Source organism: Epinephelus moara, chromosome 8 (assembly GCF_006386435.1).
Source record: "Epinephelus moara isolate mb chromosome 8, YSFRI_EMoa_1.0, whole genome shotgun sequence".
In the NCBI taxonomy this organism is placed as follows: Eukaryota; Metazoa; Chordata; class Actinopteri; order Perciformes; family Serranidae; genus Epinephelus; species Epinephelus moara.
The window spans coordinates 38,898,188-38,922,273 of NC_065513.1; the positions used below are offsets into that span (position 1 = coordinate 38,898,188).

The 24,086-nt window shown below is 40.3% G+C and overlaps 1 long non-coding RNA gene across 1 annotated transcript in view; it reads left to right on the forward strand.

Annotated features, from left to right (window-relative positions):
* Positions 1–328: 328 nt before the first annotated feature.
* LOC126393875 (uncharacterized) overlaps positions 329–24,086 on the forward strand; it is a 39,883-nt gene continuing 16,125 nt past the window's right edge. Inside the window, exons 1-3 of the long non-coding RNA XR_007570310.1 lie at positions 329–461; positions 805–857; positions 4,093–4,178. This is a non-coding gene — a long non-coding RNA (uncharacterized LOC126393875). The remainder of the gene's footprint in view (positions 462–804; positions 858–4,092; positions 4,179–24,086) is intronic.

Consider the following 24,086-nt stretch of genomic DNA (forward strand, 5'->3'; position numbering starts at 1 on the left):
ATGTATAATTGGGTAACTGTCCACCATTTTAACTGCAAGGTGCTTTTTGTTTAATGACTTTGCATCACCGGCGGGGCGGTGTCAGCTACCATGTAGGAGCCATGGATGTATTAATAGATATTTAAATGCATATTAATCGAATAAGTAACTCTTTAATAATCAATTGATAATCAATTGTCTGCGCACGTCAAACGGTAAACCACAATATGAAGTGCTAACACCGCCTCTCCGGATGAGTTTCGGCGTACGCCTGGTCAAAGTACAACTGCGCCCTGAAAAAACAGTCGGTTAACTGAAGAACATCTACTGCGCATGTCAGACAAACTGACAAACCTGCTACCTGTACTGGATCATTATGTCGTTACTTTTGTGAGTTTTAGCGTTATAAATATGTAAACTTGATAACTTTAAGTGACGTTACAAACAGACAAAATGTCTGTCTTTCTCGCTGGGTCGCTTTGGTGAGTCTTGCTTCATTGTTTTGGTAAAAAAACACTAACCCATTAAAGCTAGCTTAATTGACAGGCATTAAAGCTAGTTAGCATTGGCTAGCTGTAGCTGGATAAAAGTATGTTCTCTGTAATAATGCAAGTTAATTTAAGCCTTGCTCTAAAGCAGGAACTGTCAGTTTTAAGTTATATTAATTATGATAATTTAAGAGGGCAGCTACAGCAAAGGCTGACTGTGCACATTTAGTTATTGTAATATCCTAAACTTACACCCTAAAATATCAGTTAGTGTAATATGATCTTAGGCATTATTTTGAGCACTATCTGTATTTGAGTGCATTCCCTCTTTATCCAGGTCATGGGCTTGCTGTCTGGAGAGATGCATTTGCCAGCATGGTGACACAAGGGGTGAGTACAGCTTTTGACACCTGTCAGATGCCTAACATACTTTTTTGTTGAATTGCTGTTTCATATCAAAGAGGTAGTGTGTGATTTTAAATTTTGGTGAGGTGATGTAATGGAACAGGACGTCTACAGGTCCTTGAAAAGTCTTAAAACGTCTTAAGTTTAATGTTACAACAGTAAGGCCTTAAAAGTCATTGATGGACTTAACTTCTACAAACATTTTTATCTAATTTCATTAATACATTTTTTAATTAATTTTTCTGAAAATAAGCCTTTCTATGTAAAAGTCCACATTTATAATGTTACATATCTTAAAAAAAAAAAAAAAACTATTACACTGTCATTTACTTCATACAAGATTCAAGATTCGCTTTATTGTCATTTTCACCGGGTACTAGACGCAGAAAAAAACGAAATACTGTTTCTCCATCAGTGCAGACAGTGCATTAAAAGTCAATAATAAATATTAAGAAAACAAACAAACAAACAAAACAAAAAGAAAAATTGAAAAATTAAAACAAGATAGTAAAATTTAAAATCACACAACATACTCATACAGTCACAAATAAAGTGCTGGTAGTGCATCGAGTCCAATCTGTTGCCCTGACAGGTGGCTAGCTGTCAGGAAGGGGGATGTTTGTGTGTGGGTGTAAGTGTGGGGAGGGGGGACAGTCCATTGACCAGCCTGACAGCCTGAGAAAAGAAGCTGTTCAGCTTCCTGGTTGTCTTGCAGCTGATGCTGGTGTACCTTCTCCCTGAAGGCAGTAGGGAGAAGATGTGATGGGAGGGGTGATGAGGGTCCTTAATGATGGAGGAGGCTTTGCGGATACAGCGCTGCTGGTATAGATCTATCAGGCAGTGACGTGGAGCACCAATGATCTTTTTGGCTGTCTTTACAGTTCTGTTCAGCTGCTTTTTTACCTTGGCACTGCAGCCGCCGAACCAGGAAGTGAAGCTGTATGTGAGGATACTTTCCACAGTACCCCTGTAGAAAGTGATGAGATGAGAGGAGGGAAGGTCAGTTTTTCTTATTCTGCGGAGGGAATGGAGCTGCTGCTGAGCTTTCTTGACGACTACCAAGGTGTTGGTGGAGGAGGTGAGGTCATTGGCAATGTGAACGCCTAAGTATTTCACGCTGTTGGCCCTCTCCACAGCAGTCGGGGTGCATGTTGTTTGTGAGCTCTCCTGTAGTCCACCACAACCTCTCTGGTCTAGTCCACATTGAGGGAGAGGTTGTGATGTCTGCACCATGTTGTTAGCTGCCTCACCTCTTCCCTGTCTGCAGACTCATCATTGTCCTTAATGAGACCTACCACGGCTGTGTCGTCTGCGAATTTCACAATGTGGTAAAAGCCATTTTGAAAAGATGTGTTTTGAGGAGTGATTTGAACTGGGAGAGGTCAGAGCAGCTATGGAAAAGGCTCTGTTGCCCCAGGTTCAGTGCTTGGTCCTGAGTGGTGGAGTTAGGAGGTTGGCATCAGAAGAGGGGAGACTGCAGGAAGGAGTGTGGCGGTGGAGCAGGTCAGCGAAGTAGGAGGGGGTTTGGTTATGCAGGGTTTTATAAGTGATCCTGACAGCACTGACACATAGAGACAGACAACCATTCACACTCACATTAACACCTACGGCCAATTTAGAGTCGCCAATTAATCTAGCCTGCATGTCTTTGGACTGTGGGAGGAAGTGTGATAACCCACCAAAAACCCATGCTGACAAGGGGAGAGCATGCAAACTCTGCACAGATGGGCACCCACCATGGGCTTTGAACCCATTACTCATTACATCTGTGGGCGGCGGCGGCGGTCGCCCCCCCCTCGTGGCCCAATTGTTGAAAAACGTGCGCTAAAGTGCCCTCCTGGCAGCAAAAATGTCCTCCTGGGAGCCAAAACGCGCGCTAAAGTGCCCTCTTGGCAGCCAAAATGCCCTCCTGGGAGCCAAAACGCATGCTTAAGTGCCCTATTGGGAGCCAAAATGCGCGCTAAAGTGCCCTCCTGGGAGCCAAAATATCAGCTAAAGTGCCCTCTTGGCAGCCAAAATGCCCTCCTGGGAGCCAAAATGTGCGCTAAAGTGCCCTCTTGGCAGCCAAAGTGCCCTCCTGGGAGCCAAAACGCACGCTAAAGTGCCCTCTTTGGAGCCAAAAAACACACTAAACTGCCCTCTTGGCTGGTTAAAACACACTAAACTGCCCTCTTGGGTGTAAAAAACAAACTAAACTGCCGTCTTGGCTGGTTAAAACATGATAAACTGCCCTCTTGGGTGGTAAAAACATTACTGTTGCAATGACTTTTATGTTGGGCCCTGTTTTGATCTATATTGAGCAAGAGCTATATCTCACAGAACCAGTTTGGATTATCTGGTGCTAATATGGTGTTAAAATGCACTAGAATACAGGAAATGGCTTCTACTTAATTGAAAATTTTCTGGGGGAGGAACCCCAGACCCCCCCAGGGATTTATTTCTTTCATACATCCATGTCTCTGTGTGTTCTTCACAGTCCAACGTTGAATCTACACAGTTCTGGTGGATGCTGATCCTAACTACAAACTAACTTGAGTAGTCTGTCTAGTTAGTCTGTTTTAAGGCTATATAATGTGCCATTTGTATAACATATAAACATGTCTAAAGGGCCCTCGAAAACACGCGGAACTTAGTGCCCTCTTCAGTGGCAAGAACGTGCTGTATGTGCCCTTTTTTTTCTTTTCGCCCCTGCCCTTCAAAAAGTCTGTGCACGCCACTGAGGTCAAGATTCAGTGCTGGGCTTTTAAAAGTCACTAAAATCATAATTCAGACTCATTCTATTATTCACTGGGTGAATTCAACTTCAGAAACTAAAGCGGCTCTTCTCAATCTAAGAAATGTTCATTCACTCTTTCCATAAGACAGAATTATGTTAGCCTATTTTTTCTGAACTCCTACACTGAACTCATTAACATTGACCTTCTTTATTTTGTAAAAATAAGTAACACAAAGAACCATACTTTCTGATGTCTCGGAAAAAGACTTCTGTGAATGACTGGGAACTCTGAGGGAACACAAGTTGTTATGACCTTAAAAGAGAACCTAGGAATATGACCTCCATTCCAACAATTTAAGTGCAGCTTGTTCACTTTACTGCTTGTCAGTCCAATCAGAGTTTTCTGCAATCTTCCTTCATCAGTCACTTGATGAGTGTTAGACAGTTGTCAGTGTACAGGATGTGATGCCACTGCTCTTATATTATGTAGTTATGTCTTTATAGGCTGTTTCTATGACCTGATCGAACCCCCTGCAGCACCAGAAGTTGTCCAGAGAAAGACCCTCAACACCCAGGCTGTGTTGGATACGGTACGATTTGTCTAATTTCAATTATGTAATTATTTTTCCTGTTTTGTTTTCCCCTGTATTTAGTTGTGCATTCTAGCTGGCATTGCACTTGATGTAGTCTCTCTGACCCTGAGGCCATTTGAGTCTGCAAAAGAGATTATTCAAATGTCAAAGTCTCCATTAGAACTAGCAGACACAAACATCTGTGTAAGCGTTTTCACTGCGTTGCATCAGGAGAGATCCTGTTTTACATTTATTCAGCTGCTAATCTACGTTTGTGTTGTAGCAACTCCCCAGCTGGCCACATTTAAACCGTCAAAATAATACTGCTCCTGTATGATATAGCTGTTTTTGACTTAAATCATTATAGGATTAAATGGGTACATGCAATACAATGCATAATGTTCTTTAAATTGTTTAGTAGTCATTCTGGATTGCCTTGGATTTAGGATTGTTTTTGGATTTCCCTCTTTTATTGCCTCTCATTTCTCGTATTTCATATTTTGCCACTCTCCATCTTTGGGTGTCTTTGTCTCTCTTGTCGTTTAAATTGCTGTTTGCAGTTTGAATGATTACTATAAAGAAACTGCTTTAAAAAGACAAGGTTGCATAACATGGTTGGTACCAGTGTATGTCTTATGTCCTCCAGTTTAATGTATTTACTGTAGCTTCAAAACCGAGCCAGCTACAGCAGGAATTATTTGCTAATATAAGTCTGCCTCACTCTTCACCTTCACCTTCGCCTGCTGTACCTGTTGCTTCTTCACATTTTTTTTGCAAGACATTTTTCCACAGTCTCTCTGGGGGGGCATGTTGAACCGTGTTTTAATGATAAAAATACATTTATTTATAATCTAAATACATATAAATTGTATTGTCAGTGATATAAGTCAGTAAGTAAATTGTAGTACTTGATTCAAGTTAAAGGCAGGGTTTCCGCCGGTCATTAAAAAGCATTAAAAGTCATTAAATAGATTTTGCGAAAATTAAGGCCTTAAATGGCATTAAAAAGCATTAAATTTGATGTCCAGAGGCATTAAAAAATTAAATACACTTGATGGAAAAAAAACATTGTTATTCACGATTTATTTTGATTATATAAACATTTAATAATTTTGATCGGAAGTATAATGTGATGATTGACAGGCGGAACCCTTTAATTGGCTATTGTTTACGGTCGGTGCACGAAGTCACAACACCTGATGCTTGGAATGCAACGTGCTGTGAGCGTGCTCATGCTGTGGCGAAAGAGCGGAGGGAATATTAGCGAAATGACGGAAAAATGCAATAGTGGAAAGCTGACATAACCCATGGCCCGATGGCCCGGGCCAGTAAAATAGTATGTCGGGCAAGTTGATTGACAGGTCACAGGCCCGCTTGGGCCAGTGACGCTGTAAGGCTTTTTTTGTCAGGGGAACAACTCCAGCGGATTTTTATCCCACTTTTGTGGAGCCTTCAGTGGATTTATTGGGCTTTTTGGCCAAAGGTGCCCTCACCTTTGCTCGTGCAGTGAAACGCCGGAGGAGGGGGAAACGTGCCGGTGTGCTTGTGCGTCTTCGCCAACGCGGACACCGCACACCGCTGCCATGCAGGTATATTTCTTTCCAACGTGCGTTCGCTGGCCAGTAAACTGGATGAACTTCAGCTACTGATGGTGAAAAACGGAGACTTTTCTACATCTGCAGTTTTGTGTTTCACGGAGACGTGGCTGTGTGGATCGATACCAGACTCTGCGCTGCAGCTGGCAGGCTTCCAACTCTTGAGCGGATCGTAACATGGAACTCTCCGGCAAAACTAAAGGTGGAGGTATCTGTTTTACACTAACAGCGGTTGGTGTAATGACGTGACAGTGATCCAGCAGCACTGTTCTCCTGATCTGGAATCTTTTTTCATCAACTGCAAACATTTTTACTCCCCCCGTTAGTTTGTTTCATTCATTCTGGTCGGTGTTTAAATCCCACCGCAGGCCAACGAGGTAGGCTACAGCGCACGCTCGCCGACCAGATAGCTACTGTGTGTGGAGCGGACTTTACCCAGACTCCTTAGTTATTGTCCTTGGCGACTCTAACAAAGGTAACCTCACACATGAACTCCCCAAAAAAAAACAGTTTATAAAATGTCCGACCTGAGAGAAGAATATTCTAGATCACTGTTAGACAACTGTTAACAAAGCCTATCACCCCGTCCCCTGCGCTGCACTGGGCCACTCTGACTACAACACCGTCCACCTGATTCCCTCATACAGGCAGAAGTTAAAGCTCTGTAAACCTGTTGTGAGGTCATCTAAGAAGTGGACAGAGGTTAAATGAAATGAAGTTTTATAGACATTTTTTCTCTCTCTCTCTTTTTTTTTACTTGGGCCAGTAAGAATATACAAGGGGCCAGTAAAACTCTNCTTTTCAGTTATTTTAGTAGTGTCAGTGCCAGCCCGGTGCACAGGCACACAATATTGTACAACTGTACAAGCAATAGTCCATCCATGGCTCCAGTTTCACTAATTGTGCCCAAAACAATGCCATCAGTGCTCTTTACTTAAACAGTAAGAGTGTAAACCAAATAAAAATAGCACTCTCAAAAAACCAGAGCAGAAAACAAATAGTCAGTTAGCTAAGTTGACAGCTACTCTTCCTACCCTCCATGTGTCTGCCGTCTGCATGCTGGCCTGGTGGATTGATAGTAAGAGCTGGAGCGGATCACTGGAATGGACTGCTTGAATCGCGGAACGCTGGGCTGAAAGCGTGGACTCCGTGAAAAACTGGATCGGAGTTCTTGGATCGGCATTTTTCCATGCAGTCCGATCCGATGCCGATGCCCGTTTTTTGCTAATATTGGCGGCCGATACCGATCCAAATATCGGATCGGGACATCCCTAGCTACCACCACCACACCTGCCGCTACAGTGACCGCCTCCGGCCTTTTCAGGTTAGAGTTAGTTTTTCACATCATTCTTCAGGCTGGTTTTGTTCTTTTTGAAATGTGCAAATAAACCGTCTTGTGGGCCATCTGCAGTTCGACATGGGCATTAAATTTGTTTAAAGTGGCATTAAAAAGGGCATTAAAAAGCATTAAATTAGATTTGCTGATACCTGCAGAAACCCTGTAAAGGTCAACCATAGACCTTTTCATGGGCCCCCCCTTGGCTTTGGGCCGGGGTCATCTGTACCCTTTGACCCCCTTGACGGTGGGCCTACATGTTAGTTAATTGTAGTTGTATTGTGCAGGCGTTTTTGTGTTGAGCAAGTTACTCAGCAGAAGTTATTTTCCTTAAACTTAGAGTGTTGTTGGCCGGTTTGACAAGTGGTTTATTTTGTTGTCTTTGAAAGGAATACTTCACCCCTAAATATCATTTGTATATGTTTTACTCACCCCGTGTTCCACTGAATTCAGGAAGAAAACTTTGCTTTTCCTGCATATACCTTCGTAGTGAATGAAGAATCCAAAAAAGCCAAAAATTCTGAATGAATTAAAGTCAGCAGAACTATATCAAATGTTTACAAACTCTCACACTACTTGTGCAGTGTAATCCCAGGCCCATTTATCCAGTCATATGCAAACATGCATTTTCACTTAAACATAATATTTAAAAAAAGCGCAGTTCCTGTACTCGTTAAATCTTCAGGTATTAGTCTGAACTAAATGTAGCTGTTAAGCGGACAATTGCAGGATTTGTCTACTGAAGCTTATTGGTTGTCTGTTGGTAATTCACTTTCCTCCCACAAAACTTGTAACTTTTACTCCTGAGTTGTATTTTAGCACAAGAAAATTATGTTTCTTAAGTTAAGTTTCTTGTTCTCTGTTCCAAATACAGTTTGCCAGCTGCCCTCTGCACAACCTCTCATTTGTTTTAAAAGTCTACCAGGAGATGTAAAGTCCCAGTCGCAGTTAATCTGCCATAAAATCTCAGTCTCTGCAGAAAAATACAGCGCCAAGCACTTCTAGTGGGTCATAAGTGATGATTGAGAGGGATTATGTCTGCGTGAGTCTAAACATTGTTTTTAAGGAAAGTATGTCTTCCAAAGACCGTGCAAAAATGTACTGGCAGATTTCTGAAATGATGAAGTACAACAAAAAATACTTCAATATTGCAGAAGTTTTTAGGGATAAGGTTTCATGCTGTCTTTGGGCAGAGGGGTGTCATCCATCACTGTTTTAGGAACTACTACTCAGTCTCTTAATATTTCATAATTTGGGTAAAAATCAGCAGGATAGAGCTGTGAATGGGGCCTGGAAGGTTCAACACTCACAACAAAAATGCGTTTTACTCCTGGGGGCGCTACTACGCTGAGCGACTCCAGACAGGCTCCGTTTTTTTAATCTTATCTTATCCTCTTCCCAGGGCCTTTGCTGTTTGGCTACAAATCAGTGCATCCAGAATATTTGATTCCATAGATTAATGGACCGACAGATAAGAAGAGAATGAACATCTTTTTTTAAATAACAAATGTATAAATATTATATATTAAACTTAACATTTAAGGTTGTAATAATGCCACTTTATCATGTGTAGTTCCAAGTATTGCATTTCCAAATATGGTGGTGTGATTTCCTAAAAAATAAAATAAAAATTAAAAAAAAATTCTACATGCTACAACCTCCCAGTTGTAGCATGTGGAGTTGTGTGAACCGTACAGTATTTGAAAGACAACCCCAAAGCAGTCAAAAATATTGACATTCTTGGAAGGACGGAGACATCATCAACCTTGCGACCAAAAGAAAGTGGAAAGCAAAATTCCAACAAGAAATGTCTGTGGTGACGTGGACATCCGATCTAATAGCTGGTGTTAATTTAAATGGGATCTAACAGCAAGCAATTTTATACGATCACTCATAACTGGGAAGATTGGGTCAGTATCTTCTAGTAACTGGTAAATTGCTTGGAAATGGATTTCAATTTTGTCCATACTTGTGGTCGTTTAAAAAACTGAAGGGATACTGGGATGAGATTCATATAGCTGTCAAGTCTATTTGTTGAAATACCAACCCCCCAAGAACCAGAATTGGAATTGAAAAGAGAAGTCCTTCCTGTCATCTTCTACCAGTGGTAGCCATGATACAAGTATAGTTTTTAATATCATATGAAAAACTCATTTTGTGATACTTGTGATATTTTGACTGGTTAATATATATCGACGTCATACTGCAACAATTATGGTTGAAACTGTATCACTCGTTGCAATTCTGTTTTTTTTTTTAAATTAATATATATATTTTTGTTACTAATCTGTCATATCGTGAAGAATATTGTTATTGCAAAAATACCCTGAAATATTGTGATATTAATTTAGGGCCATATCTCCCACCCCTAGTGACCAGATGATTGCAGTTTATTAAAAAATGCAGCACAATGACAATGCAGACATACACCAGACATGTAGACGCAGACCTGCTGATGCGCATTCAACAAACAATGACAATTTAGAGGAGAATTAGAGAATGTTCTCATGTATTAGAGAAGACATTTCTATGGATGCTTCTATAATTTGAGAATACTTTTAGTTGAGAATCAAAACACGGGTTATTAGTGTTTAATAAAAAAGATAATCACTGGATATGAGTAAGCCTGATCTACCATACAGCCCACAAACTACTGCATGACCTTGAGATAGTCACCCACGCTGTCATCTCCTCCCGTTTGGACTACTGTTACTCTCCTCACAGGTACCCAAAGGAGAGACCATATCACATCTGTTTTAGCCTCTCTCCACTGGCTGTCTATAAAGTTCAGAATACCCCAGGTCCCTCAGGTCAGCTGACCTGGAGCTCCCAGCTGTCCAACGCTTCAGACTCAAGCTCAGGGGTGATTATACCTTTGCTGTGTCTGCCCCCAAACTGTGGAACAGCATCCCCTCCAAATCAGATCTGCCCCCTCTACTGATTCTTTTAAGTCCAGGCTCAAAACCTACTTTTATTCATTAGTGTTTGAGTCCCCTTGATGTGATATTGTGAGTCATATCGCTAGCCCTGAGCAGCCATTAAAACAATTACTGTAAACTGATAAAAACCTCACTGTACCAACATTCCAGTCAACACATAACTGAGGCTCCACGGGAATTAAGTCTTGAGAAGGTAGATGGAGCCCTGGTTTGTCAGTCATGATATGAGAAAATAAAAATACGACAAAATATGTGCCACTGTCAGCACTTAATGTCGTGAGGACTTTCTGTTGTGCCTGAAGCACGTCTCACTTCCTTAGGAAATATTCTGTTGGCTTCCCAACACATCCCGGCAGCTTTATGTTTAAGTGTCCCTGGAGCTTCGATGGTTTGGGGGCCTCATTTGACAGGATTTCACCACATTCAACACGCTGTACTTTCTGCTTGGCATCTCTGCCTGTCATCGTGAATCCAAATGTGATGTATTTAGGGTCATATTTCCTCACTAGGCTTTGGAGCTTTTACCGGCTCTTGGTTTTCTCCCACATCACTTTTTTGTTTCAAAAACCGATCTGTTATGTGTCACTGCTTTCGAGGGAACCTGATGTTGTGATTTGTGTAGTGATATTTAAACGTAACTGGTCACTGACATCATTACCCCCCAAAATAATTTTCAACTTAATCTAATCAATTGTAACTGCAGTAACCCCGTGGCCCACTAGGTGGCACTCCAAGGTCCGGGGATTGCTGAACTTGGGAAAATGCTGTAAGGGTTAAAAGATGTCTGAAGATGTAGGATTATTATAATAAAGAAGTGTGAGATTCAACAATTTGACTTAGCTAAGGAGACCCCAATGATAAAAATCAGGCTTCCCACGATCATGGAAAACCTGGAGAAGTCATTAAATTAGTAACAATAATTAAAAGTTTTGGAAAAGTCATGGAAATTATGGTCTTGTTGTGTGTAATGAATTGTTACAGTAATCTTCCGTGGATAATCTTAAACAAATTTAATTTCTGTAGCTGTCGAGGTAACGTTGCTCCAACACGTGTGTGCCACCCAGCTGAAGTAAGGGTTGAATTGAGTTTGTATCTGATATGTTTAAGAAATGCCGGGCAAGTGGTCGGGGAAAGTTTTTTATATTATTGGATCTTGAAAAGTCATGGAAAAGTTTAGAAATTTAGTCCATGAAAATATGTGGGAGCCCTGTAGAGTTATATAATAAGTACCGCAGGTGGCACAAACTTCAAAAGGACATCTCTGAGGTGCAGGAAAGTGGCAGCACAAGGTCTGGTACTTTTGAGAAGTGGGGTTTGTTATGTGGAAGGCTGCAATTAGCGCTCGCTGTGCCCTTTTCTTTAGTTCGGAAATTCTGTGATTTCTTACAAGGTCCTGACCCAGCACCACTCTTTTGAGAAAACCTCTTTCAGTTGTTAAATTAAACCAAGTTTGGGAACATTGAAAAAACTCTCTGTAATAAAATATCCAGTTTCAAGAACAGACCAGGAACACAGACGTAAATAGTAGTAAATTCATTCTTCCTTTATCTCTGGTATCTGAGAGCACGCTGGCATCTGTACTGAGAACCATGGTGAATTTATGTAAAATGTTTATGTATACTCTATGCTTGCTGGAGGGTGATGTCACGCCTGACTAGAAGTTGGCGGTGGCTTTATGTCTACAGTACGTAGTCTCACAAACAAGTAATTTGTGTCGTCTCAATCACTGAAAGGAAAACTACTAATTTAAAGAAAATGTTTTCAGGGATAATTGTTGAGGTACATGTTGGAAGAGATAATTACACAGCAACTGAAGCGAGATATGTAACTGAATTTATCGCCTCACAAGCTCAAAGTTATACTCAACTCAAATCTATTTATGAAGCACATTTAAAAACAACTCACGTCGGCCAAAGTGCTGTACAAACGGAATAAGATGCTAAAAATACACACACAAAAGGCAACATAACTGTCAGGTACACAGCTCAAACATTCAGAGACACAACAAAGTAGGGCTGCCCCCCGACCAATAATATTCCTAATCGACCACTAGTTGTCATTTAGGGCCATTAGTCGACTAGTCGCCTGCATGTTTATGCTATTAATTTTATTATTAAATGATATCTTTGAGTTGAAGGTGTGAGAAAGAATAGTATCAGTAACATTGTTAACACTGTGCTACATTACAGAGAAATACAAAACCGTACTAATGAACCTTCATTAATATAGGCCTATATTTTATCTACAAGTGCACGTCACACACTGAGCGAGCCGCCTGTTAATGACGCTGTGGGCTAATGGGCATGTAGCTACTTCCATGTTTCAGATGATACGTCATGTTTGTAGTCGACCAATGAAGATGAGTTTACATATCACCTTGGGTTCGTCCTTCACCTTCTCAAAATGATCCCACACTTTGGATTTCCTGCCCGACATGTTATTAACTAGCCTGTGGAATAACAGCAGGTACCAGCCCTGGAAATTAGGGGCCGTACACATGCTGCGTCTTTGACCGCCTGGAAAACGCAAGGTCGGGCACTGGGCCCTACTGTTGGGCCTTTTTTTGTGCCAGCTTTCAAGATCGCGTCGGCATTTGAGGTTGCTAAGCAACCTGTACAAGCAGTGCAGAGCTGATCTTCTTCCAGGCCCTGTTTATAAGTGCGTAGGCCTATCATCCGTGGGACAGATGTAAAGCTCTGGGTAGCCCTGCACTAACATGATCAACTTTTCTGTATTTATCAGACTGAATATTTACAGAAGAAGGGAAATATATCTGTTAGCTGTGATTGGTTTGTAACGTGACTCCTATCTGACTGCTGAGCGTGGCCTCTTCCTGTGTCTGTTTTTTGCAACTAAGCAACCAATGAAATTTTGCCGACTAATGACTTTTCTGGTCAACTAACGTTTGGTCGACTATTAGGGGACAGCCCTACAACACACACAGGCATCCATCAGAGAAAACCACATCAAGGGGACTCAAACGCTAATGAATAAAAGTAGGTTTTGACCCTTGACTTAAAAGAGTCAATAGAGGGGGCAAATCTGATTTGGAGGGGATGCTGTTCCACAGTTTGGGGGCAGACACTGCAAAGGTATAATCACCCCTGAGCTTGAGTCTGAAGCATGGGACAGCCAGGAGCTCCAGGTCAGCTGACCTGAGGGACCTGGTGTAGAATAAGGGGTTAGGAAGTCTGCAATGCAGGATGGGGCCAGACCATTAAGGCGCTCTGTAAACAAACAGGAGAACTTTAAAATCAATTCTGAACTTTACAGGCAGCCAGTGGGGAGAGGCTAAAACAGATGTGATATGGTCTGTCTTTTGGGTACCTGTGAGGAGCCTAGCAGCGGCATTCTGAACCAGTTGGAGGCATGACAGGGTGGACTAACTAATAACAGTAGTCCAAACAGGAGGAGATGAGAGCGTGGGTGAATATCTCAAGGACATACAGTGGTTTGTGGGCTGTACGGTAGATCAGGCTTACTCTCATATCCATTGATTATTTTTTTTATTAAACACTGATAATTCGTGTTTTGATTCTCAACTAAAAGTATTCTCAAATTATAGAAACATCCATTGAAATGTCTTCTCTAATACATGAGAACATTCTCTAATTCTCTTCAAAAAAATTTATTGTCATATTTTTGCCAAAATAAAAAGTCAGCCTTGGATCGTGACAAATGTCCCAGCCTGTGATAGGATGATGAAAGGCATAACTCCTACTCTTCAAACAGAATGACATCTTTTTCAAACTGAACAAGTTTTTTTCTGGTCAGGCTGTTTTTATGAGTTCTTTGTGCTCTGGTTGAGCTCTTGTTTTGTGGAAGGATTGCTTCACACATATTGTACCAAACTGCAGACACTTGTACAGATGTTTGAAGCTCACAGGTCGGCTCATTTCTTGCAGGCAATTGTTAGAGTAAGCTGTGCGTGACAATTATTTGAAGTTTTTCAAGAGTTATGAAAAGTTTGTCTCAATTTGCCTGTTTACCTTAAAGCCAAATGTGGGATATGAGACCATTTTTTGTGAGTGCGCACAAAAAGTAGAATTGCAACAAATTAAGTGATGTAGTTTTTGCTTCAAATATTCAGTAAAAACAGAGGGAGAGACGCTGTGCTGCTGCCAGAGGAGCCGCTGAATGAGTTCCCTCTGAGCGGTAGGTCACTAAAAGAGTCTGAGAAGTCTGGGGCTGTTCATAAAACATTCAGGACGCCAAAGTTTATTCCACACTACTGAAGCTGCTCCTCTTTTTGGAACCACAGCAGTGTCTGTAATAATTTCTCCTTCAGCCATGCTTGTTGTTGCCGTGGGTAACAGTATGAAGTCAACATATCAGCAAGTCAGAATATTGTGAGTATCACAATATGAATTCCAGTCTGCGTTCCTCTTTACCCATTAGTGACACCACAGCCTGCAGTGTTGATAGGCTTGTCTTGTGACATGTGACCAAATAGGTAGTGTCATGGCTGGGACGTTGAGTGAGGCTACAGAGTGATGACTGCAGACAGAGTGGCGGCAGCATCAGAGCCAAACTGGTGCATTTTTCAATTAATACATATTTTATGGCTTTTGGATAAAGAAAACCAAACGATAATAATAATGATAAAGAAAGAGTGTGATGAAATCATGTACTGGTGCGACCCAGTGGTTGCATCAGTGCTATTAGTCTCAAACTCTGGAGCCCTGAAATATGCTAAAAATATTCCCAAAACACTCAGGCTGAGTAGAAAATGTATCAGTGTTATTCACTGCATGCCAAAGGTGTGCACAATCCCATTTTTCATGGCCTCATAGTGCAGTACCCACAGGCATACCTGGGCAATATCTGTTCTTCCGGCGAGGTTAACTGCGGACACTTCAGCTCCTCCATCTGACCTGACACTCTTCCCTTAGGGAGGCTGGTTAACTCGTGGCAGCAGCATTCTCTCTCCGCAGTGCTGTGGTTTGGTTTATGCAGCGCTGAGGAATGACTGACTTTAATGAAATGTGGTTAGAAATGCTTCTGACAGAGTGACTTCATGCAAACATATTTGCTTCAGCTGTTTTGTGACAAGTTAATTCATCGGCTGTGGTCATGTTCTCCTGCACGGCGCTAAGTGGTTTTAAAAGAGAGACGTGTTGATGATGAGCCAACAAAGAAAAAAATCACCCCACACTTTTTATTTTCCACATCTGATAGCACAAGGTCAGCCTAAGGAACTGGCGGTTACATTTATGTGGCATTGCTGCATTGCCTTTTTTTTTAATCTGTGTTGTTATTTACACCAACCCAACAGTCATATATAATAATCAAAATATACTGATGGGAATACAGCCAAGTATTATATAGTCCAAAAACATCAGATTTGATGCTCAAGAAATGACAGCATAGTTCGTACACCTGACTTAAATATTTTGCGAACTGCTGATTGCCACAAAATTTTGTGCAGACATTCATGGTACCCAGATTATGAATCCCAACTTTTCCTCATGTCACCGTAACATTAATATTTATGGTTTTACATGTTTCAGCAACTATTGAAGAGATTCAGATTGCCATGAAAATTTGTACAGACATCCATGTCTCCCCTGGATGAGTCATATTGATTTTGGTGATCACCTGACTTTTCATGTAGCGCTATCATAAGGTCAAAATTTTAATTTGTCCAATATTTGGTTTGTGACGTTCTCCCACAAGCAATGGCATTTCTGTCATCCTCACCTGCACTTTGGGCTTATAACTTACAGGTAAATGTTAGTGCGGCTTATTACTCATTGGCAAATATAAGATGGCAAACATTGTGAACAATATACCTGCTAAACATGAGCATGGTAATGTTGTGAGCAAATATAGTCTCATAGGCTGAAACCTATCCCAGCACAGCCCTGTCATCAGAAGACATGTTGGCATTGTACGTTATATTTGTATCTATTCGTACATTTCTAAAGTGACATAGTATATGAGCTGACTTTGCCATCAGGAAATGAGGGGATGGTGGACGGTGTGACCTGTTGACCTGTTATTATGTTTCCAGCAGTTTTGTAGCCACCAAATGTGGGTGTTTTTTAGTAACCCATTACTGTTTTTCCATTGGGAATAGTGGCACAAAAAGAGTTTGTCTTTTACCAAGACATCGCTGCATTTCTTGCCAGGACAGTGGCATGAAAGCGGGTCTATTTTAAGAAGACATAGCTGAATTTCCTGCTGGCATAGTGCCACAAAGCTGTTGTATTTTTACTTAGACACTTCATGGGTTTTCTGATGGGATAGTGTCACAAAAGGATGTTTTTTTTTACTGAGACATTGATGGCTTCTCCAGCTTTGATTGTGCCAAGAAAACAGCGTTTTTTGAGCCAAACATAATCTCTTCCTAACCATAACCATGTGTATCATGTGCCTAAACCTAATCACACTTTAACCACAGCATTGTTTAAGTGTAAAGGTATCTTGTACATAGTAATGTACAAATATAAGGTTTGCAGAAAGGTACAATACCAAGAAGCACACTCTATCACAGTTCACCAGTCTGTCACATCTACCCTCTAAGTTCTAACCTGTATATCTGTGGACTGTGGAAAGAAACCAAAGCACCCAGAGGAATCTGTGCAGGCAGAGAACGTGTTAACTCCTTACAGATAAATGTATTCAAGTATGATTTAATTCTCCTGCTCTTGACAAATTGCTGCTCTTTGTCACTGAGGCACCAGGTGGTCAAAGGCCACACCGTTGAATCCTCAGAGTCATGGGATTTTAAAACCGCCTAGGCAGAATAACATTATTCCAGTCAGACCATTATGATCATCAGAGTGTAATGGCTCTGTTCAGTGCAGCTTCTATGCCCAGACAGAAAGACATTTCACACAGGGAAGAGCAGACTAAACCAAAAAGACAGCTTGCTATAATGGCCCAGCACTGTCAATCAGTGTTATGTGCACATGCTGCGACAAGGGCTGCATCTAAAGACGGTCTTTATTGAAAATTAATTTTCCAGTTATTTTTCAATAAATCTTTTAGTTTATTCTCAGAAGTAGTGAAAATACACATCACAAATTTTTAGAGCCCAAGATAACATTTTTATGTTGCTTGTTTTATCTGAAAAACAATACAAATATGCAATTTAATATGCAAATGTATTCTTTCTTTTAATTTTCTCAACAGCTAATGTTCAAATCTGCTGCTACCCTCATTTTATTACTCCTCTTTTTACACACTATTACCTGTGTCGGTTTAGAGCTAGACATGGCTACAGAGAAAAGCAACATTTGAGATGTATGAACCAGCAGCTGGTTGATGCAGTGATGACCTTATCAAGGTTTTTGTCCCCAAACTGAGTCATTTAATATTGAGTGCTTAAACTGAGTCCCAGTCCTTCCATTTTCTAGATAATTCAGCTGCACAGTGTATACTTAAAGTACATTAATGTAATTAAAATCAATCCAGTGAATATGCTTGATGATTAAATAGCTCTGCGGTGCATGAAGAAAAAAGTTCCCGGCATCCAAGCTGTTCCTAAATTATTATTTTTTTCTTTTAACAAATAATCAAGTATAAAATAACAAACTCTCTCTTTTATCATAGTGGCCTTGTTGTCTTGAGTGGATTTCTCTTTTCCTGTAAGCGAGTATTGCCCAGTGTTTGTCGCTTCAGTGCAGTCAGGGCTGAGTGAATTGAATTCCATTGAGTGTTTATTTTTATTGTCTGTACATCTCTTGTGCAGATTAGGCAATGGTAATACTTGAAATAGCTTTTTACTACTGTTTTTAGCATTTTCCTTGTGGGGTGTTTATTGCACTCTCAGTCATGTGATGAGTGTAGTTGTCAAAAGCTCTGCACCCCGTCTCTCCACCGAGCAGGACGTTGAACAGAACGCACCACAAATGAAGCACAATGCAAGAGACTCTCGCACTGAGTTGAAATGAAATGAGTGCTTATAATTTTGTTTATTAAAAACAAATTAACAGTCTTTTACTGCATTTTGCTGTTGTTTATGGCGTGTAATGTTGCGCCTCGGCTCTGTCCACACAGAGCTTGGCGAAGTGGAAGAGGGACAGAGAGCAGAGAGTTGGAGAGTTGATGACATGTTGGTGAAGATTCTCAGTCTAAGATACACAGGTGTAACCCTTTTGTAATCACCAATATTTTTATCATTAACTGTAATCCAATTACATATTTTCTCTCGGTAACTAACTTATTACAATAACATTTACATTGTAATTTACTGAGATGTAACTGCTTACAACACAGGGTGTCATATCTAGATTATACACATTCATTTTGCCCTGCAGCAGCCACCACTGAATAGCATTCAGCTGTTTTATGCGTAGTTGGTGGGACCAGCTGATCATCAGCTCATGTGGATGGTATAAATTACATCATGTGTCATCCCAATACTGTGTTACGGGTCTCATGTCATGCACGAGATTCATGCATTCATTTATGTGTCATTGGTATATTTAAAGATTCTAGTTTACCCAGTGGGAGAAGAACTGCTGTGATTGAAACAGCTTGCCAGTAAATAGTAGTTTTATTTCAGAGAAATATCACTTTACCTTTCAAAAATTGTAATTGGTGAAACAGAAAGGCCAAAATGTCAATACTCTGAAGGCTTCTCAATGAGAAAAAGTAGATTGGGAAAAAATTATCTTTTCACTGAAAGTTTGATTCAGATTCACTTTTTGGTAAAATATGGAAGCATGGTGAATGGAGGACATGAATTGCAATTATTCTAATTTCTCTGCATTGAATGTTACGAGGTGAAACTGGAAGGGTTTCGTTTTGTACCACCGCTTTTAGTCTGACTGCTCCACCTTAACAAAAGCTTTATTCACACTATATGCTCTGGATGAAGAAATATGCCGTAAAAACTCCTGTGAATCAAAGTCATTTGAAACAATTTTTACACTTCCAAGTTTAGAAGTGTTTGGTTTCCTAAACCTTTAACAGCCAATCCACACTGAAGGTGTTTTTTAGGTGCGCCCCCCTTAATATAATGGTAGGGGAAACAGAAACACTGATCTACATCGATTAATTAAGGCTCCCAGGCAGGTTCCCCTCACTTGCTGTGGTGAGTGGGGAAATAAAATTACTAAATCCATACATAAAAACACTGATTTCTACTGACATGAAAACTATCGAATTTCTGCTGTCAGTCAGCTTGGTAATGGCAGGTTAGCACCATCTACTCAGCTCTCCATCTACTGACAGGCAGCTGAGATGTTTACAAAGCTGGAGTAAGTGTGGATTGGATGATAAGACCACTCATGTTTTGCTTATGTCTCACTTCCAATCGGGATTCCCAGTAAGAGATAATTGATATTGACATTGGTGTTATCTTTGGCTTCACCTTGGCAGCCAGTGACCCAGAAAAAAGTCAGATTCGTTTTTATGAGGCTGTTTAAACTGGCATCACATGATCTATTTAATTTTTAGAAGCATGAATGGTTGGAAGTTCTGAAGTTCTGAGTGTGAAAGTACCATTGAAATTCAAATTTTTTTCAATTAAAAATAATCATTGAAAAAGGAAATGACTCAGAACATGACTCACAAGATCATTCAGTTCATCTCTTTCATGGAGGGTCTTTCGTTTTCTCTGTCCACCAGCTGACCTCCGTGCGCCAGCTGCTTTACTCCAGCTGAATCCTCTCTATAGTGAAGCCTCTTCTGACGATAAGGCGCCCCAACCATTGGTTCCTCCTCTCCTTCTTTATATAATCCATCTGGACTCTTGACTTGCTCCTCGCACACTTAGAATACACTGTGTTTTAAACCAGTTATCAGTTTTTTAGAAGCTCAAGTGTCCTAGTGATCAGCCATAATCTTTGTCACCTTTACACATGTTCTGTTTATAACCTGCAGTTGAGCTTGTCAGTTGCTTTGAGTGAAGTTAACAACATAATATTACTGCCTATTTGTGGAGTCCCACCGACACGGCGTCCAACAGCAGTTTAACCAAATCAGCTACATTCTAATGAAAAAGAAGCGGGTTAAAAACTGGAGGAATAATACCAACAATACATGTTTTTGACTGACTTATTAACCTTTTTTTTTAATTATTATGAAAGCTACTTATAACCAATATTTTGTGTCAGATATTTGTGCAGTTTTAAACAATTTTAATGCCTTAAAAAACATCTCAAATGTGACTGTAGTCTTTCCTTTTGAATGGTTTTGTTTTGTCAAACAAAACCATTTTAGCATTGTTGACTATGTTAGTACCACTAGCCATGTCGACACTGCTAACAGTGGTAACATACTAAACAATGCTGAAGGGGTTTTATGGCTAAGTTATTAGGAATGCAGGATATTGGATTTTTTGCCGATATCCGATATGCTGATATGTTACAACTCATTTGACCGATAACTGATGCAAATATCAATATAGCCTGTTTTTTCTTACTTAATAAAGCGATTGAGTCTCTTCTGTAGTGGAATTAACATCATATTCTGCCTGCATACTCTTATCATGTTGACCCACCAGCAGATGGAGACATGAAGTACTATGCTTTTTAATGTATGTAATATTTATTCATTGTGCAGTAAAAGAAAAAGCATGTTGGCAAATTCTGTTGTTGAACGGGCTGCTGACTGACGAGCATAGATTCGGCGTAATGAAAAGAATCGATAAGGGAATCGTTTAGCATAGAGGCTAATGATGTCAATGAATTGGACCAGTTGGAACCGGTTCTTAACAGGAACCGATTCTCGATTCCCATCCCTAGCCGCTAGCTAGCTAGCTTCTACCAGACCTGGGTGGTGGGCAGTGCAGTTGATTGAAGAGTGGCAAAGTTGACCTATAGACCGACATGTAACTGGTCAAAAATGTTCTCAGTGTTTAACCAATTAATGGTAAACGTTGACTAGTATATATGTTTATATAGATATATGTATGTAATGTATATGTAATGTAATTTATACGCTGCAGACCTGTATAGCTCTAAAGTCACATCTTCTGAATGTTCAGAAGAAAATGAATGTTCCTCAAAAAAAAAACAACAATATGAAGCTTGCAGAGATCTGATGTTTGCATGCAGAGAAACTAACTTTTCAATTCACTATTCATGTCATCTCATTGAAAACAGTATTTTCTACTAGCCACTCACAGTTGTCATTGTCCGATGTTATTTTTCAACCTTGTTTCACCCAGTTGTTAAAAGCTGGCGCTTGGTCAATGACTTCTGATGTCAGACACCGACGAAAAAAAGCCGTCCTTTCACGTCAGCATGATACACGACTGGGTGCCGTTTCTGTTTAATTGCGCAGGGTGGCGTCAGTGGGAAGAGCGACGGAACAACAACGAAAGTTAAAGAGGCGCAAGTCCGGATAGGGCAGGCGGGAGTGGTGGTGGATGGGTCCTACAACCACCGACTTTCATCCGGGTGGCCTGTGTTTGCTTTCTGTAAGATTGTAAAGCCAAAGCTTGTTCTCTTTTCCTAAACCTAACCACGTGCTGTTGTTGTTGAAGGAAAAAAACGTGACATAGTGCGTTTATTTTGAAAGAGACTGTACAGTATGCAAACTGTACATTTCCTGTGAAAACGAAGTGCATTTTGAAAACAAACAATGCATGTAAGAGGCATAAGTTGACACGGCGCCCAGAACATCAACAGCCCCCACCTAGGGTACCTAGCATGTCATATCTCAACGTGGAAAGTCCATGACCAAACATTGATATGTGATGAGGTCGGAGTGAGAATGTGTTGGATTTTTGGTCTTTAAAAAAATAAAAACATGATAGAAATTAGAAAGATCAATATCCACTAAATTTCTGATCTCTCACAAAGCCCAGAAGGAGCTGCTTACAAATGAATCGCACTAATTACTGTAAACTGCAATGTGTGGCATAGTTTCTTTAGATTGTTGACACTGAATCGATAACTGTGGTGGAGAATGATTTTAGTACTTTATTGTTTCCAAGTTAAGACCAGTATCTTTATTAATGCCCATTTGGACATTCTGCTCTTAACAAGAACACAGATGCACCCATTCACAGTTTGGGCACATTGAAATATCTCTTTATACAAAGGCAGGACAGAAATGAGCTTGACAATTTTAATTGCATAAACAGAACCACAACTTTTTTCCCATTAATTCAATACTACATACTACATATTAACAAAATAAACAGGGGAATTATACACTCAGTGACTGGAGAAATGGAGCCTCTGTTTCTTCAGACAGCCATTAATTTTCTGTTATGTAACGTGAAGGTGTGATTATTATTGGGACTGCAGGGTGAGTGGGTGCCCTTGGTGGATAATTGTGGGAGACCCTTGGCTTTCAACTGCTGCACGGTGGGCCATTGTAATACCTGGAGGTCAAAACCTTGATGCCAGAGCTCTGCTTAACAGCTTATCAGAACAGTGCAGGTTCATCCACTCATGGATTTTATGTATCCCCAAAGGAATGACTGAAACCTTTAAAGAGGGTCGAGAATGAATTCTAAAACTGGAAATGAGTCAGAATTTTTGCACTTGCAATTCCCTCATCTTGAAGTCAGTGAGTTGTTTGAATGGGTTTTTGGTCAGGTGCCTGAAATAAGGTCTGTGGTTAACACAAGCAGAGGAAACTTTCACATTTTGTTCTGTGACAACTAAATGTTCATCTGTGCCCCACTCATGAATTTTGATGACTTTACGTGTCTTAAAAAAGGCAGTTGCTAACAAGTGGCTAAATGAGACTGCAGAAGTTAGCCACTCAGACGACCTTGGTGTAGCCTAATGGCAGCTTTTTACTTCTGGCGATTGCATATATGCTTCAATAATCATAAAATGGGTATTCATTTGTGAAAATTTATTTTGTTGAACAAAACCTGCAAGTATCATACATGTTTGCCACAGAGCTTTTTTTTCCTGCAGTAATCCAAAATTTGAAAAACTGGGAAATCCATTGGCTTTTTTCAAGGGAACCGAGGCAGGTGGTAACTTCTGGGTTGTCCTACAAAAATCTTCATGCATTTAGCACTCTATTGCCTCTCTGGTAATCTTGCATGATTAGTAGGGATGCACGGATTTTGAAATTCTGGGCCGATACCGATGTTTTTGTATTTTAGTTTATTTTGGATTTGTTGTTATTTATTTCCCCTTTTGTACCAGGGGAAAAAGAAATCTAAACTATAGAAAATGAACTGTTTTAAAGTAATTAAGCCCTCTATTACACTACCTTTGAATGAGCACAAATTCAGTCATACACATTTATGAAACAACCTTTGATACAACATGAGACATCTCTGTAAAAAGCTGCTCCAGAAGCTTTTTCTGCTCATAATTCCCTCTCTAATATCCATTTTATATTGCTGTGAAAAACATAAACAAATTTCTTCTTTAAACAGCTGTATTTATTTAAGTTTCTCGCCAAAAATTACATTTTACAAGATTACACTGAACACATCATGAGAACCATATAATTTTCCTCTGCCTAATATTTAATTTTACTAAATAGAGCTTGAACGCATCATAATGTAACTCAACACAGCCTCCGTGAGCTGTTGTGGCCACGGGCTGCTGATGAAGAAACATCTTCACCAGTTTGATGACACATGCACAGCATTTAGAAAAGGGGGACACCAAAAAGTGATGCACACAGCTGGGACTAACTTTATATTACCATTGCATAAAACTTAATTTTAATTTGGGTGATTTTCCAGCACAACTACAAACCACAACCACAAACCAGGGCAAAAGCAAGTGCCGCACATTGGTCATCAAATTGATGGTGATGTTTCTTTATCTGCTTGAGTTGTGTCTATTTGTTTGTGCTCTCTTAATACACTGTACATTAAGCTCTCAGGCTCAGCGTACAAAACATTGAGCACACACAGAAAGCGTATCTGACATCCGGCCATGATGTAAACCTGCAGCTTAAGCAACTGAATAGCGTATGCAGTAATACAGATGAGGCCTCTTTCAAAAAGACATCCTGTCTTAGTCCAAGGACACCAAACGAATAGTTCAAGTAACATTCATGTTAGAAAAAGCTAAAGGTAATAAACAGGGGTCTGTTTTTCGGGTCACTGAATGTATGTAGAACACAGAAAGACAGAAGGCAAGCAATATGCTTTTCAGTTACAGTAGGTATACTG